The sequence below is a fragment of the Oncorhynchus mykiss genome, chromosome 14 (assembly GCF_013265735.2).
Source record: "Oncorhynchus mykiss isolate Arlee chromosome 14, USDA_OmykA_1.1, whole genome shotgun sequence".
Lineage (NCBI taxonomy): Eukaryota > Metazoa > Chordata > Actinopteri > Salmoniformes > Salmonidae > Oncorhynchus > Oncorhynchus mykiss.
The window spans coordinates 19,596,591-19,611,724 of NC_048578.1; the positions used below are offsets into that span (position 1 = coordinate 19,596,591).

Genomic DNA, 15,134 nt, shown 5'->3' on the forward strand with positions numbered 1-15,134 from the left:
ATAACAGCATATCGTAACACTGTCTTTCACTGACATTTCTCTTACATTTAAATTAGACCACTTTTGAGGTCTGAAAAGGTGCATTGTCTTCTCTGACCATCCCCAACCACAGTAGCCTATTCCCTGCCGTCGGCATCATTGCGCAGACAGATGAAATAATTGCATTAGCGTCATAGTGCAAAACAAGCATGTTGATAAAAAAAAAAGGCGCACCCATTGAGATAAAAAGTATTTGAAATTACACGGGCCTTTCTTTATAATTACTTATTTCTGTCCCTACAAGTCTTACTTGCGAAATCAGTGCCCGAACAGTTTATTTATTTAGATACAACCTCTCATATCATCACCTAGTGCCTGGGCTTACCTCCGCTGTACCTGCACCCCATCATACCCCTATCTGCGCATTATGCCCTAAATATATTCTACCACGCCCAGAAATCTGCTCCTTTTATTCTTTGTCCCCAACGCTCTAGGCGACCAGTTTTGATAGCCTTTAGCCGTACCCTCATTCTACTCCTCCTCTGTTCCGTGGGTGATGTGGAGGTAAACCCAGGCCCTGCATGTCCCCAGGCACCCTCGTTTGTTGACTTCTGTGATCGAAAAAGCCTTGGTTTCATGCATGTCAACATCAGAAGCCTCCTCCATGAGTTTGTTTTACTCACTGCTTTAGCACACTCTGCCAACCCTAATATCCTTGCTGTGTCTGAATCCTGGCTTAGGAAGGCCACCAAAAATTCTGAGATTTCCATACCCAACTATAACATTTCCCGTCAAGATAGAACTGCCAAAGGGGGAGGAGTTGCAGTCTACTGCAGAGAGAGCCTGCAAAATAATGTCATACTTTCCAGGTCCATTCCCAAACAGTTAGAACTTCTAATTTTAAAAATGAATCTCTCCAGAAATAAGTCTCTCACTGTTGCCGCCTGCTACCGACCCCCCTCAGCTCCCAGCTGTGCCCTGGACACCATTTGTGAATTGATCACCCCCCATCTAGCTTCAGAGTTTGTTCTGTTAGGTGACCTAAACTGGGATATGCTCAACACCCCGGCGGTCCTACAATCTAAGCTAGATGCCCTCAATCTCACACCAATTATCAAGGAACCCACCAGGTACAACCCTAAATCTGTAAGCAAGGGCACCCTCATAGACGTTATCCTGACCAACTGGCCCTCCAAATACACCTCCGCTGTCTTCAATCAGGATCTCAGCGATCACTGCCTCATTGCCTGTATCCGCTACGGGTCCACAGTCACGACCACCCCTAATCACTGTCAAACGCTCCCTAAAACATTTCTGCGAGCAGGCCTTTCTAATCAACCTGGCCCGGGTATCCTGGAAGGATATTGACCTCATCCAGTCAGTTGAGGATGCCTGGTCATTCTTTAAAAGTAACTTCCTCACCATCTTTGATAAGCATGCTCCGTTCAAAAAATGCGGAACTAAGAACAGATATAGCCCCTGGTTCACTCCAGACCTGACTGCCCTCGACCAGCACAAAAAACATTCTGTGGCGGACTGCAATAGCATCGAATAGTCCCCGCGATATGCAGCTGTTCAGGGAAGTCAGGAACCAATACACGCAGTCAGTCATGAAAGCAAAGGCCAGCTTTTTCAAGCAGAAATTTGCATCCTGTAGCTCTAACTCCAAAAAGTTCTGGGACACTGTAAAGTCCATGGAGAACAAGAGCACCTCCTCCCAGCTGCCCACTGCACTGAGGCTAGGTAACCCGGTCAACAGCGATAAATCCATGATAATTGAAAACTTAAACAAGCATTTCTCAACGGCTGGCCATGCCTTCCTCCTGGCTACTCTAACCTCGGCCAACAGCCCCCCCCCCCCACCCCCCTGCAGCTACTCGCCCAAGCCTCCCCAGCTTCTTCTTTACCCAAATCCAGATAGCAGATGTTCTAAAAGAGCTGCAAACCTGGACCCGTACAAATCAGCTGGGCTTGACAATCTGGACCCTCTATTTCTGAAACTATCCGCCGCCATTGTCGCAACCCCTATTTCCAGCCTGTTCAACCTCTCTTTCATATCGTCTGAGATCCCCAAGGACTGGAAAGCTGCCGCGGTCATCCCCCTCTTCAAAGGGGGAGACACCCTGGACCCAAACTGTTTCAGACCTATATCCATCCTGCCCTGCCTATCTAAGGTCTTCCAAAGCCAAGTCAACAAACAGATCACTGACCATCTCGAATCCCACCGTACCTTCTCCGCTGTGCAATCTGGTTTCCGAGCCAGTCACGGGTGCACCTCAGCCACGCGAAAGGTACTAAACGATATCATATCCGCCATCGATAAAAGACAGTACTGTGCAGCCGTCTTCATCGACCTGGCCAAGGCTTTCGACTCACTGTCAATCACCATATTCTTATCGGCAGACTCAGTAGCCTCGGTTTTTCTAATGACTGCCTTGCCTGTTTCTCCAACTACTTTGCAGACAGAGTTCAGTGTGTCAAATCGGAGGGCATGTTGTCTGGTCCTCTGGCAGTCTCTATGGGGGTGCCACAGGGTTAAATTCAGGCCGACTCTTTTCTCTGTATATGTCAATGATGTTGCTCTTGCTGCGGGCGATTCCCTGATCCACCTCTACGCAGACGACACCATTCTGTATACTTCTGGCCCTTCCTTGGACACTGTGCTATCTAACCTCCAAACGAGCTTCAATGCCATACAACACTCCTTCCGTGGCCTCCAACTGCTCTTAAACGCTAGTAAAACCAAATGCATGCTTTTCAACCGTTCGCTGCCTGCACCCGCACGCCCGACTAGCATCACCACCCTGGATGGTTCCGACCTAGAATATGTGGACATCTATAAGTACCTAGGTGTCTGGCTAGACTGTAAACTCTCCTTCCAGACTCATATCAAACATCTCCAATCCAAAATCAAATCTAGAATCGGCTTACTATTTCGCAACAAAGCCTCCTTCATTCACGCCACCAAACTTACCCTAGTAAAACTGACTATCCTACCGATCCTCGACTTCGGCGATGTCCTCTACAAAATGGCTTCCAATACTCTACTCAGCAAACTGGATGCAGTTTATCAAAGTGCCATCCGCTTTGTTACTAAAGCACCTTATACCACCCACCACTGCGGCCTGTATGCTCTAGTCGGCTGGCCCTCGCTACATATTCGTTGCCAGACCCACTGGCTCCAGGTCATCTACAAGTCCGTTCTAGGAAAAGCTCCGCCTTATCTCAGTTCACTGGTCACGATGGCAACACCCACCCGTAGCACGCGCTCCAGCAGGTGTATCTCACTGATCATAGCCCACCCAATTTACCTACCTCATCCCCATACTGTTTTTATTTATTTACTTTTCTGCTCTTTTGCACACCAGTATCTCTGCCTGCACATGACCATCTGATCAATTATCACTCCAGTGTTAATCTGCTAAATTGTATTTATTCGCCTACCTCCTCATGCCTTTTGCAAACAATTTATATAGACTCCTTTTTTTAATTTAAAAAAAAAATATTCTACTGTGTTATTGACTTGTTTACTCCATGTGTAACTCTGTGTTGCTGTCTGTTCACACTGCTATGCTTTATCTTGGCCAGGACGCAGTTGTAAATGAGAACTTGTTCTCAACTAGCCTACCTGGTAAAAAAGGTGAAATAAATAAATAAAATAAAAAAATTCAAAATTGCACCTCAAGCATGCAACAAAAAGAGAAGTGAATAATGAAAATTAATTTACCCTTGCTAGATAAAGGCAGACAAGTTTTTAAAGACAAACCAGTATTTTTCTCCATCTAATGAGATTAGAAACACCCGTGTCACCAAGCTTTCTCAATTACAGTATGTCTGAAGAAGTGGCCACTTCTCCCCCTTCTGGGAACTAACAGAAAGTGCTGACAGGTGAAAAGAACGTCGAGAGAGAAAAGGCTAATAAGTGAGTCTGTTCCAGAGAAAAAAATATTGCCCTTCCCATGCACCTAAATAAAGAGCTGGAAGGAAGATATTGTCTTGTTTGTTGAGGTCGTGTTGTGCAGTGAAACATAGGGAGTCTGACAAGCCATTGATCACTTAAGTTAGTTTCTCCATACAGTCTGACATGCATTGATCACTGCAGTTATGGTCTTCTCTCCATAGAGTGTGAGTCTTGTTTATGTTATTTGGGGTTAGGGTTGCCTAACCAGATGTCAGAAACACTTTTTTAACGTTTGAGATATTTTGCTACGTGGACATCTTGTGTGGTCGGCTCTCCTTTAGCTGGATGATGTGTCCAATGATGCTCACTCTGTCCAATGATGCTCACTCTGTCCAAGAGACAATCACATTCTGGAGCTATGTACTAACATGACAATAGCAGTGTTCGAATACTCATACTAACCGCACTAATGCCAGCAGCATACCACCCTGCATACCACTGCTGGCTTGCTTCTGAAGCTAAGCAGGGTTGGTCCTGGTCAGTCCCTGGATGGGAGACCAGATGCTGCTGGAGGCACTCTTTCCTCTGGTCTAAAAAAAATAAAATAAAAAATAATATCCCAATTCCCCAGCCCTGTGTAGGGTGCCGTCTTTCGGATGGGGCGTTAAATGGATCTCCTGACTCTCTGGGGCCATTATAGGTCATATGGCACTTATCGTAAGAGTAGAGGTGTTAACCCCGGTGTCCTGGCTAAATTCCCAATCTGGCCCTCAAACCATCACGGTCACCTAATAATCCCCAGTTTACGATTGGCTCATTCACCCCGCTCCTCTCCCCTGTAACTATTCCCCCGGTCGTTGCTGTAAATGAGAACGTGTTCTCAGTCAATTTACCTGGTAAAATAACGGATAAAAAAAAAAAACCATACTATTTGTGATGTGAATTGAGTATATAGAATGCTTATAGGTCATAGTATGGGCATAGTATGCCAAAAGTTCCCGGATGTTGTACTAAATTCGCCAAGATATGAAGTTTTACGTGCTTTAGGGCCCATAATGCAATTATTCAGGAAATGGGCGTGGCTTCACATCTTTTTCAGAAAATGTCGGAAAATATCCAGCCGAAGTACGAGAGCGGATACAAATTCATTGTTTTAACTAATTATGACAATGTTCAGAATATTTATCAATGTAATGACTTTTCAAATACGTTACCTTACACGTTATGTTGGCTGACAATTTGTTAGCTATTCTGTCCTTATGAACCACATAGCATATCACACAGGTTAGCTAGCTACCTAACGTTAGTTGGCTACTTATACATAAAACTTGCCAGTATATTAACTTTAGGCTATCTAACTATCCAACGTTTATTGACTTGCTTATTCCCGTCATTCTTAGCTTAGCTAAATGGTATAGTATCGTCGTTGTGCGTTCTCAATGGACATTCGGGTGCTTTCGTAAATTTTCTCTGGCTACCTACTCCGATTTCAGAGCACTCTGGTCTGAGTGTACCAGAGCGTAGAATAATGAATTTACGAATGCTCAACACCGGTTGAGTATTGCAGGTGTCAGTAAACGTAGGCTAAAAAAACTTACTTAAATGGTTGCCAGCAGCACAGTTGCAGTCATGCTCTGCTAGGGCGAGTAAAATGGTCAGAGTGGCCTCATTTGTGTCTGGAAGTAGCTAGCAAGCTAGCCATAGTTAGCTTGGGTGCTTGACTGCCGTTGTAAGGTCAGAACGCTCAAATCAACCCTACCCCTCGGCCTGAGCGTCCAGTGTGCACTTGGAGAGTGAAAGGCTGTAAATTTACAAACGGACAATCTGACAACGCTCTGAATTTGCGAGCGCACTTTGGCACTCCATATTGAATTTAAGAACACACCCGAAGTCGTAAAATGTCTAACTAGTAAGTTGTTAGGCTAACTACAGTGCCTTGCAAAAGTATTCATCCCCCTTGCGTTTTTCCTATTTTGTTGCAATTCAACCTATAATTTAAATGGATTTTTATTTGGATTTCATGTAATGGACACAAAATAGTCCAAATTGGTGAAGAGAAATTAGGGAAAAAACTTATTTCAAAAAAATAAAAAACGGAAAAGTGGTGCCCCGAAATATATATATATACACCTGTTCTGAAAGGCGCCAGAGTCTGCAACACCGCTAAGCAAGGGGCACCACCAAGCAAGCGGCACCATGAAGACCAAGGAGCTGTCCAAATAGGTCAAGGACAAAGTTGTGGAGAAGTACAGATCAGCGTTGGTTATAAAAAAAAATATCAGAACCTTTGAACATCCAACGGTGCACCATTAAATCCATTATTAAAAAATTGAAAGAATAGGGCACCAGAACAAACCTGCCAAGAGAGGGCTGCCCACCAAAACTCACGGACCAGGCAAGGAGGGCATTAATCAGAGAGGCAACAAAGAGAACCCTGTAGGAGCTGCAAAGCTCCACAACGGATATTGGAGTATCTGTCCATAGGACCACTTGAAGCCGTACTGGGCTTTATGGAAGAGTGGCCAGAAAAAAGCCATTGTCTAAAGAAAAAAATAAGCAAACCTTTTTGGTGTTCGCCAAAAGGCATGTGGGAGACTCCCCAAACATATGGAAGAAGGTACTCTGGTCAGATGGCTTTTTGGCCATCAAGGAAAACGCTATGTCTGGCTCAAATCCAATACCTCTCATCACCCCGAGAACACCATCATGGTGGTGACAGCATCATGCTGTGGGGCTGTTTTTCATCGGCAGGGACTGGGAAACTAGTCAGAATTGAAGGAATGATGCACGCTCAAGTTTTCTGTTTTTGTTGTCTTATTTCTTGCTTGTTTCGCAAGAAAAAATATTTTGCATCTTCGAGGTGGTAGGCATGTTGTGTAAATCAAATTATACAAACCCCCCAAAATCTATTTTAATTCCAGGTTGTAAGGCAACAAAATAGGAAAAATGGCAAGGGGGTCAATACTTTCGCAAGCCACTGTAGCTAGCAAAAGGTTGCATAGCAACAGCATCAACTCCCGGTAGACAGGCGAAGAGCTAGTACGCTCAACTGAAAGCATACTGTTTGTTTACAGTATACTAAAATGAACTAATAGTGTATATAGTATGTAGTATATACTCATTAGGTATGTAGTTTACAGTATGTTAGTATTACTTCAACTGATCATGTAAAGGTAACTGCCAAAATAAAGGAAAAACCAAGATAAAGTGTCTTAATAGGGCGTTGGTCCACCACATGCCGCCAGAACTGCTTCAATGCACCTTGGCATAAATTCTACAAGTGTCTGGAACTCTGTTGGAGTGACTTATTCTTCCATGAGATATTCCATAATTTGGTGTTTTGATGGTGGTGGAAAGTGCTCTCACGCGCTGCTCCAGAATCTCCCATAAGTGTTCAATTGGGTTGAGAGTTAGTGCCTGAGAGACACAGACGCGTACATGAAACCCCTTATGCTCCTTTGAGACACCTCTTTCAAAGTCACTGAGAAATGAGAAACTGGGCGTTTTTATACATGTCCCTAAGCATGACGGGATGTTAATTGCTGTTTTAACTTCGGAACTTTCAATATACTTTGTATCCCTCATTTACTCAAGTGTTTCTTTATTTGGCAGTTAGCTTTAGGTCATACTGTATATCAGTGTTGCCCATCTCCGGTCCTCCAGTACCCCCAACAGCCCAGCTCCAGTCCTCCAATACCCCCAACAGCCCACAATTTTATTGTAGCTGTGGACAAAATCAACCGATTCAAATTGTCAAAGGCTTAGAAATGATTTGACATGTGCTTGTCCGGGGCCAAAACAAAAAGATGTGCTGTTGGGGGAACTCAAGGACCGGAGTTGCGAAACACTGCTGTATATTATAGGAAGTATGATTAAACACGAGGGGTCAGAATAGTCATAATTGACTCATTCTTCTGTGTTAAATATCTTTTTTCTCAATACCTCACTTTGGAATTAATATCTGATGAGGCCTGATAAATTTGTTTTGTACATCCTGATTAATGACCGTGTTCACTCTCCGATCTTTCAATCATCATACACTACATGACCAAGAGTATGGGGACACCTGCTCGTCGAACATCTCATTCAAAAATCATGGGCATTAATATGGAGTTGGTCCCCTCTTTGCTGCTCTAACAGCCTCTACTCCTATGGGAAGGCTTTCCACTAGATGTTGGAACATTGCTGCAGGGACTTGCTTTCGTTCAGCCACAAGCATTTATTAGGTCGGGCACTGGCTCAAAGTCGGCGTTCCAATTCATCCCATAGGTGTTCGATGGGGTTGAGGTCAGGGTTCTGTGCAGAACATTCTAATTGTTCTACACCGATCTCGACAAACCATTTCTGTATGGACCTCACTTTGTGCATGGAGGCATGCTAAAACAGGAAAGGGCCTTCCCCAAACTGTGGCCACAAAGTTGGAAGCACAGAATCATCTAGAATGTTTTAGTGTTACAACTTCCCTTCATTGGAGCTAAGTGGCCAATTCTGAACCATGAAAAACTGCCCCAGACCATTATTCGTGCTCCACCAAACCTTACAGTTGGCAATATGCATTCAGGCAGGTAGTGTTCTCCTAGCATCCACATCTGCCAAAGCCAGATGGTGAAGCGTTATTCATCACTTCAGTGAACTCGTTTCCACTGCTCCAGAGTCCAATGGCAGTGAGCGTTACACCGCTCCAGCCGATGCTTGGCATTGCGCATGGTCATCTTAGGCTTGTGTGCAGCTGCTCGGTCATGGAAACCTATTTAATGAAGCTCCGGACAAATAGTTATTGTGCTGACTTTGCTTCCAGAGCAGTTTGGAACTCGGTAGTGAGTGTTGCAACCAAGGACAGACGATTTTCCACTTTGCGCCTAGACTTTTCCATTTCACAATAACAGCACTTACAGTTGATCGGGGCAGCTATAGCAGGGCATACATTTTACGAACTGACTTGTTGGAAAGGTAGCATCCTATGACGGTGCCACGTTGAAAGTCACTGAGCCCTTCAGTAATGCCATTCCACTGAAATGTTTGTCTATGGAGATTTCATGGATGTGTGCTCGATTTGATATACATGTCAGTAACGGGTGTGGCTGAAGTAGCCGAATCCATTCATTTGAAGGGGTGTTCACATACTTTTGTATATATAGTGTATTTCCTGCGAATGCTTTTTTCGGGACTCCATATATATATATGGAGTCCCGAAAAAAGCATTCGCAGGAAATGTTTTACATTAGCTTGTTTAGTCTTCACACACAACTGATGGTGAACTTAAAAAATACAATTAAAAAGTTGGCGGGGAACAAGGCATTGCTTCCAATTATTCACTCAGTACGTCTTGATAGGTTTACTTTGTGTCTTTCTCAGCATGCCTTGGGAAACCGAAGGGGGGAGAGAAGGGAGCCTTGCGGGATTCCTTTTCTGATTAAAAACCCGGTCTAGCAAAAAGCTAGAGATTTGTATTTATTATGGATCCCCAAGCAGCAGCTACTCTTCCTAGGATGTTGTAACTGAGTCAGGTCTCCTTGCTCGCACACGCTTTTTCAGTTCTGCCCATACATTTTCTATAGGATTGAGGTCAGGGCTTTGTGATGGCCACTCCAATACCTTGACTTTGTTGTCCTGAAGCCATTTTGCCTTGGAACTTTGGAAGTATGCTTGGGGTCATTGCTCATTTGGAAGACCCATTTACGACCAAGCTTTAACTTCCTGATGTCTTGAGATGTTGCTTCAATATATCTACATAATTTCCCTACCCCATGATGCCATCTATTTTGTGAAGTGCACCAGTCCCTTTTGTAGCAAAACACCCCCACAACATGATGCTGCCACCCACGTGCTTCACGGTTGGGATGGTGTTCTTCAGCTTGCAAGCCTCCACCTTTTTCCTCCATACATAACAATGGTCATTATGGCCAAACAGTTCTATTTTTGTTTCATCACACCAGCAATACTTTGCCCCAACACAAAAGAGTTGTTTGAAATGTTTCCATGTCCAGACACAGTGACACGGCGCATTGAGGACATCGCAGAGAATATGGAACAACAGTGAAAGACAAGGTAAAGTATTTCTCCTTGTCCCTGGATGAGAGCAGTGATGCACGTGACCCGGCGCAGTTGTTGATATTCTCTTGAGGCATAACCCCAGACTTAGTAATTACAGAGGAGCTTGCTTCAGTGCAGTCAATGAAGAGCACAACCACAGGTAAATATTTATTGGAGGAGGATAATAAGTGTGTAGCAAAACTGGGACTGAATTTTGAAAAGTTACCCAGTGTGACCACTGATGGATGCCCAAACTTGACAGGAAAAAACGTTGGCCTTTTGAAAAGGATAGAAGATCAAGTAGCTGTGCTGAACCCAGATCAGAATTGTTTTTCCTGCATTGCATTATTCGTCAGGAGGTGCTCTGTAAATGTGTTCAGAAAATTAGCCATGTTGTGATTATAGTTACTAAAGTGGTAAACTTCATAAGAGCAAAATCTTTAAACCACAGGCATTTAGTCTCACTGTTGGAAGAGACAGAGTCGAGTCATGCAGATCTCCCCTACCACACAAACGTGAGATGGCTGAGTTTGGGGAAGGTGCTTAAAAGGGTGTGGGACCTGAAGTCAGAGATTGCTGAGTTTTTGCAAATGAAAGGGAAATATGTGGATTTCCCTCAACTGCAAGTTAAAGAATGTTTGGCTGATTTTGCCTTCACCTTCGACATCATGGTCGTCATGAATGAACTGAATTCCAAACTACAATGGAAAGTGCCTTTTTGCGCATCAAATGTACAGCCTTGTAAAAGCCTTCAAGGGAAAATTACTCCTCCTGACCCGCCAAGTAGAAGCCAACAATCTCACCTACTTTGCGACACTACTAGTCTGTTCCCTCTCGGATGACCAGCGGGAGTATACATCGCTGCTGCGCGCTTTGAACGGTGAGTTTTCTTGTCGTTTTGAGGATTTCAAAGTGTTGGAAAATGACATGTTGGTTTCCTCTACTTTCACCTTCAATGTGAATAACGCTTCCACTGACCTGCAACTTGAGCTCATTGATCTTCAGTCTGAGGCAGTGATTGGAGAGCTTTTCAAAACAATGTCACTGACAAGGTTCCATGCATCTCTCGATGAACAAAACATTCCAAAGATTAGGAGTCATTCTCAGAAGATGTTTGTGCTGTTTGGGTCAACCTATGTATGTGAACAGACATTTTCAGTGATTACATTTTTTTTTTCTCAATATAACCTTTATTTAACTAGGCAAGTCAGTTAAGAACAAATTCGTATTTACAATGACGGCCTACCGGGGAACAGTGGGTTAACTGCCTTGTTCAGAGGCAGAACGACAGATTTTTACCTTGTCAGCTCTGGGATTTGATTCTGCAACCTTTCGGTTACTGGTCCAACGCTAGGCTACCTGCTGTTATATTTTTCATATATTTATTTATAACGTGTGGTTTTAGATTATTTGCATGCCCCTGCATGTGTTCTTGACAACACATTTTTGGTTTGAGTTTTCACTTTAAAGTGTAAATGTCTCTGTTACCAAACTAACTGCTTCTTTACATGTTGGTGTGAGATTTTGTAAAACCTCCCAACCACTAGTACTGTATAGACTAATAAACCGCCCTTATCAACAAACTCTCACTGTGGAATAAGACGTTTATCCACGTTTCTCCCTGCTATTTCAAGGCACAGATCATCTCTTATTGACTCTTACCTCTCAGCAATCCTACGCATAGCAATGTCAGAAACTATACCGGACTTCACTGCTCTAGTCAATGCCCATCAGAGACTTCACTCCTCACCCTGATTGAGTAGTTTAAATGTAATGTTGATCTCTCTCTTTGTCTTTTTGTTCATACCCATTAACGAGTTCTGTCTGTGGTGCTGAATGCACAGTATACTTTTCCTTCCATGTAGTTCATTGCATGTTTAATAATTAAAATACCTACCAAAAGGAGAACATGGATGTGGTTTATTTCTGTGCATGTTAAAAAAGTAAAATAAGTAGCATATCTGGAAGTGATTTACAGTAGATATGTCTGTCAATAGTCATACACATGATGTATAATCCTGTAATATTATTCTGGCATGCGATGGCAAAAATATATTCTAATGTGGCCCTCCATGGAAAATAATTTCCCAGGCCCGATATAGGGGAATGGGTGTCATTAAGGACTCAGGCAAAGACTTATGTGACAGTGCGTGAACACAAACAGCCCTCTGGATGATAAACACGCATTATGATCAAACGGGATCTCCGGCAGTGTGCCAATTTGGTATTGGAATATAGATTTATACATACAGTGCATTCGGAAAGTATTAAGAGCCCTTGACTTTTTCCACATTTTGTTCCACATTTTAGCCTTGTTCTAAAATTAATTATAAATAAAACATTTTCCTCATCAATCTACACACATTACCCCATTATGACAAAGTGTGAAAACACATTTTTTGAAATGTTTGCAAATTTATTACAAATTAAAAAACAGAAATACCTTATTTAAGTAATCAGACCCTTTGCTATGAGACTCGAAACCTGCTCCAGACCGCTCAGGACCTCAGACCAGGGCAAAGGTTCACCTTCCAACAGGACAACAAGCCTACGCACATAGCCAAGACAACGCAGGAGTGGCTTCGCGACAAGTCTCTGAATGTCCTTGAGCGGCCCAGCCAGAGCCTGGACTTGAACCCGATCGAACATCTCGGGAGAGACCTAAAAATAGCTTTGTAGCGACACTCCCCATTCCTCCTTGAGAGGATTTGCAGAGAAGAATGGGAGAGAAGAATGGGAGAAACTCCCTAAATACAGGAGTGCCAAGTTTGTAGTGTCATGCCCAAGAAGACTCGAGGCGGTAATAGCTGCCAAATGTGGAAGTGTGGATGTGCTTCAACAAAGTACTGACTAAAGGGTATGAATACTTATGTAAATCTGATATTTCAGTTTTTTTATTCATATAAATTAGCAAATATTTCAAAATACAGTATTTGCTTTGTCATTATGTGGTATTGTGTGTAAATTGTATCAATTTTAGAATAAGGCTGTAACATTGACACCCCTAAAGATTCTAGCAGACAATGACTACTTCAAGCTTGTGACTCTACACATTTGTTGGATGCATTTGCAGTTTGTTTTGGTTGTATTTCCGATTATTTTGTGCCCAATGGAAATTAATGGTAAATAATGTATTGTCATTTTGGAGTCACATTTATTGTAAATAAGAATATTATCAGTTTCTGAACACTTCTACAGTCGTGGCCAAAAGTTTTGAGAATTACACAAATATTAATTTTCACAAAGTCTGCTGCCTCAGTTTGTATGATGGCAATTTGCATATACCCCAGAATGTTATGAAGAGTGATCAGATGAATTGCAATTAATTGCAAAGTCCCTCTTTGCCATGCAAATGAACTGAATCCCCAAAAAACATTTCCACTGCATATCAGCCCTGCCACAAAAGGACCAGCTGACATAATGTCAGTGATTATCTCGTTAACACAGGTGTGAGTGTTGACGAGGATAAGGCTGGAGATCACTCTGTCATGCTGATTGAGTTTGAATAACAGACTGGAAGCTTCAAAAGGAGGGTGGTGCTTGGAATCATTGTTCTTCCTCTGTCATCCATGGTTACCTGCAAGGAAACACGTGCTGCCATCATTGCTTTGCACAAAGGGGCTTCACAGGCAAGGATATTGCTGCCAGTAAGATTGCACTTAAATCAACCATTGATTGGGTCATCAAGAACTTCAAAGAGAGCGGTTCAATTGTTGTGAAGAAGGCTTCAGGGTGCCCAAGAAAGTCCAGCAAGCGCCAGGACCGTCTCCTAAAGTTGATTCAGCTGCGGGATTGGGGAAGCACCAGTACAGAGCTTGCTGAGGAATGGCAGCAGGCAGGTGTGAGTGCATCTGCACGCACAGTGAGGCAAAGACTTTTGGAGGATGGCCTGGTGTCAAGAAGGGAAGCAACGAAGCCACTTCTCTCCAGGAAAAACATCAGGGACAAACTGATATGCTGCAAAAGGTACAGGGATTGGACTGCTGAGGACTGGGATAAAGTCATTTTCTCTGATGAATCCCCTTTCCGATTGTTTGGGGCATCCGGAAAAAAGCTTGTCCTGAGAAGACAAGGTGAGCGCTACCATCAGTCCTGTGTCATGCCATCAGTAAAGCATCCTAAGACCATTTGTTTGTGGGGTTGCTTCTCAGCCAAGGGAGTGGGCTCACTCACAATTTTGCCAAAGAACACAGCCATGAATAAAGAATGGTACCAACACATCCTCCGAGAGCAACTTCTCACAACCATCCAGGAACAGTTTGGTGACGAACAATGCCTTTTCCAGCATGATGGAGCACCTTGACATAAGGCAAAAGTGATAACTAAGTTGCTCGGGGAACAAAACATGGATATTTTGGGTCCATGGCCAGGAAACTCCCCAGACCTTAATCCCATTGAGAACTTGTGGTCAATCCTCAAGAGGCGGGTGGACAAACAAAAACCCACAAATTCTGACAAACTCCAAGCATTGATTATGCAAGAATGGGCTGCCATCAGTGAGGATGTGGCCCAGAAGTTAATTGACAGCATGCCAGGGCAGATTGCAGAGGTCTTGAAAAAGAAGGGTCAACACTGCAAATATTGACTCTTTGCATCACCTTCATGTAATTGTAAATAAAAGCCTTTGACACTTGAAATGCTTGTAATTATACTTCAGGATTCCATAGTAACATCTGACAAAAATATCTAAAGACACTGAGGCAGCAGACATTGTGGAAATTCATATTTGTGTCATTATCAAAACTTTTGGCCACGACTGTACATTCATGTGGATGCTACCATGATTCCGGATAGTCCTGAATGAATCGTGAGTAATGTACAAAGGCACACAGATCATACCCCCAAGACATGCTAACCTCTCACCATTCCCAATAACAGAGGAGGTTGGTTGGTTTCATTTTTGTATTCATTTTTTTATTATTTAACCTTTTATTTTAACTAGGCAAGTCAGTTAAGAACAAAATCTTATTTACAATGACGGCCTACCCCGGCTAAACACTAACCCGGATGACGCTGGGCTAATTGTGCGCCGCCCTATGGGACTCCCAATCATGGCCGGTTGTGATACAGCCTAGAATCGAACCAGGGTCTGTAGTGACCACTCTAGCACTGAGATGCAGTGCCTTAGACCGTTGTGCCACTCGCCGAACACACCATAATTATTAACTTGACCATGCTTAAAGAGAGATTCAATGTCTGATTTAGTTATTGTTACACATCT

At 43.2% G+C, this 15,134-nt stretch overlaps 1 protein-coding gene across 1 annotated transcript in view; it reads left to right on the plus strand.

The window, feature by feature from the left end:
- LOC110488955 (GPI ethanolamine phosphate transferase 2) overlaps nucleotides 1-15,134 on the plus strand; it is a 119,558-nt gene that overhangs the window by 67,273 nt on the left and 37,151 nt on the right. The gene's annotated exons all lie outside the window — the stretch shown is intronic.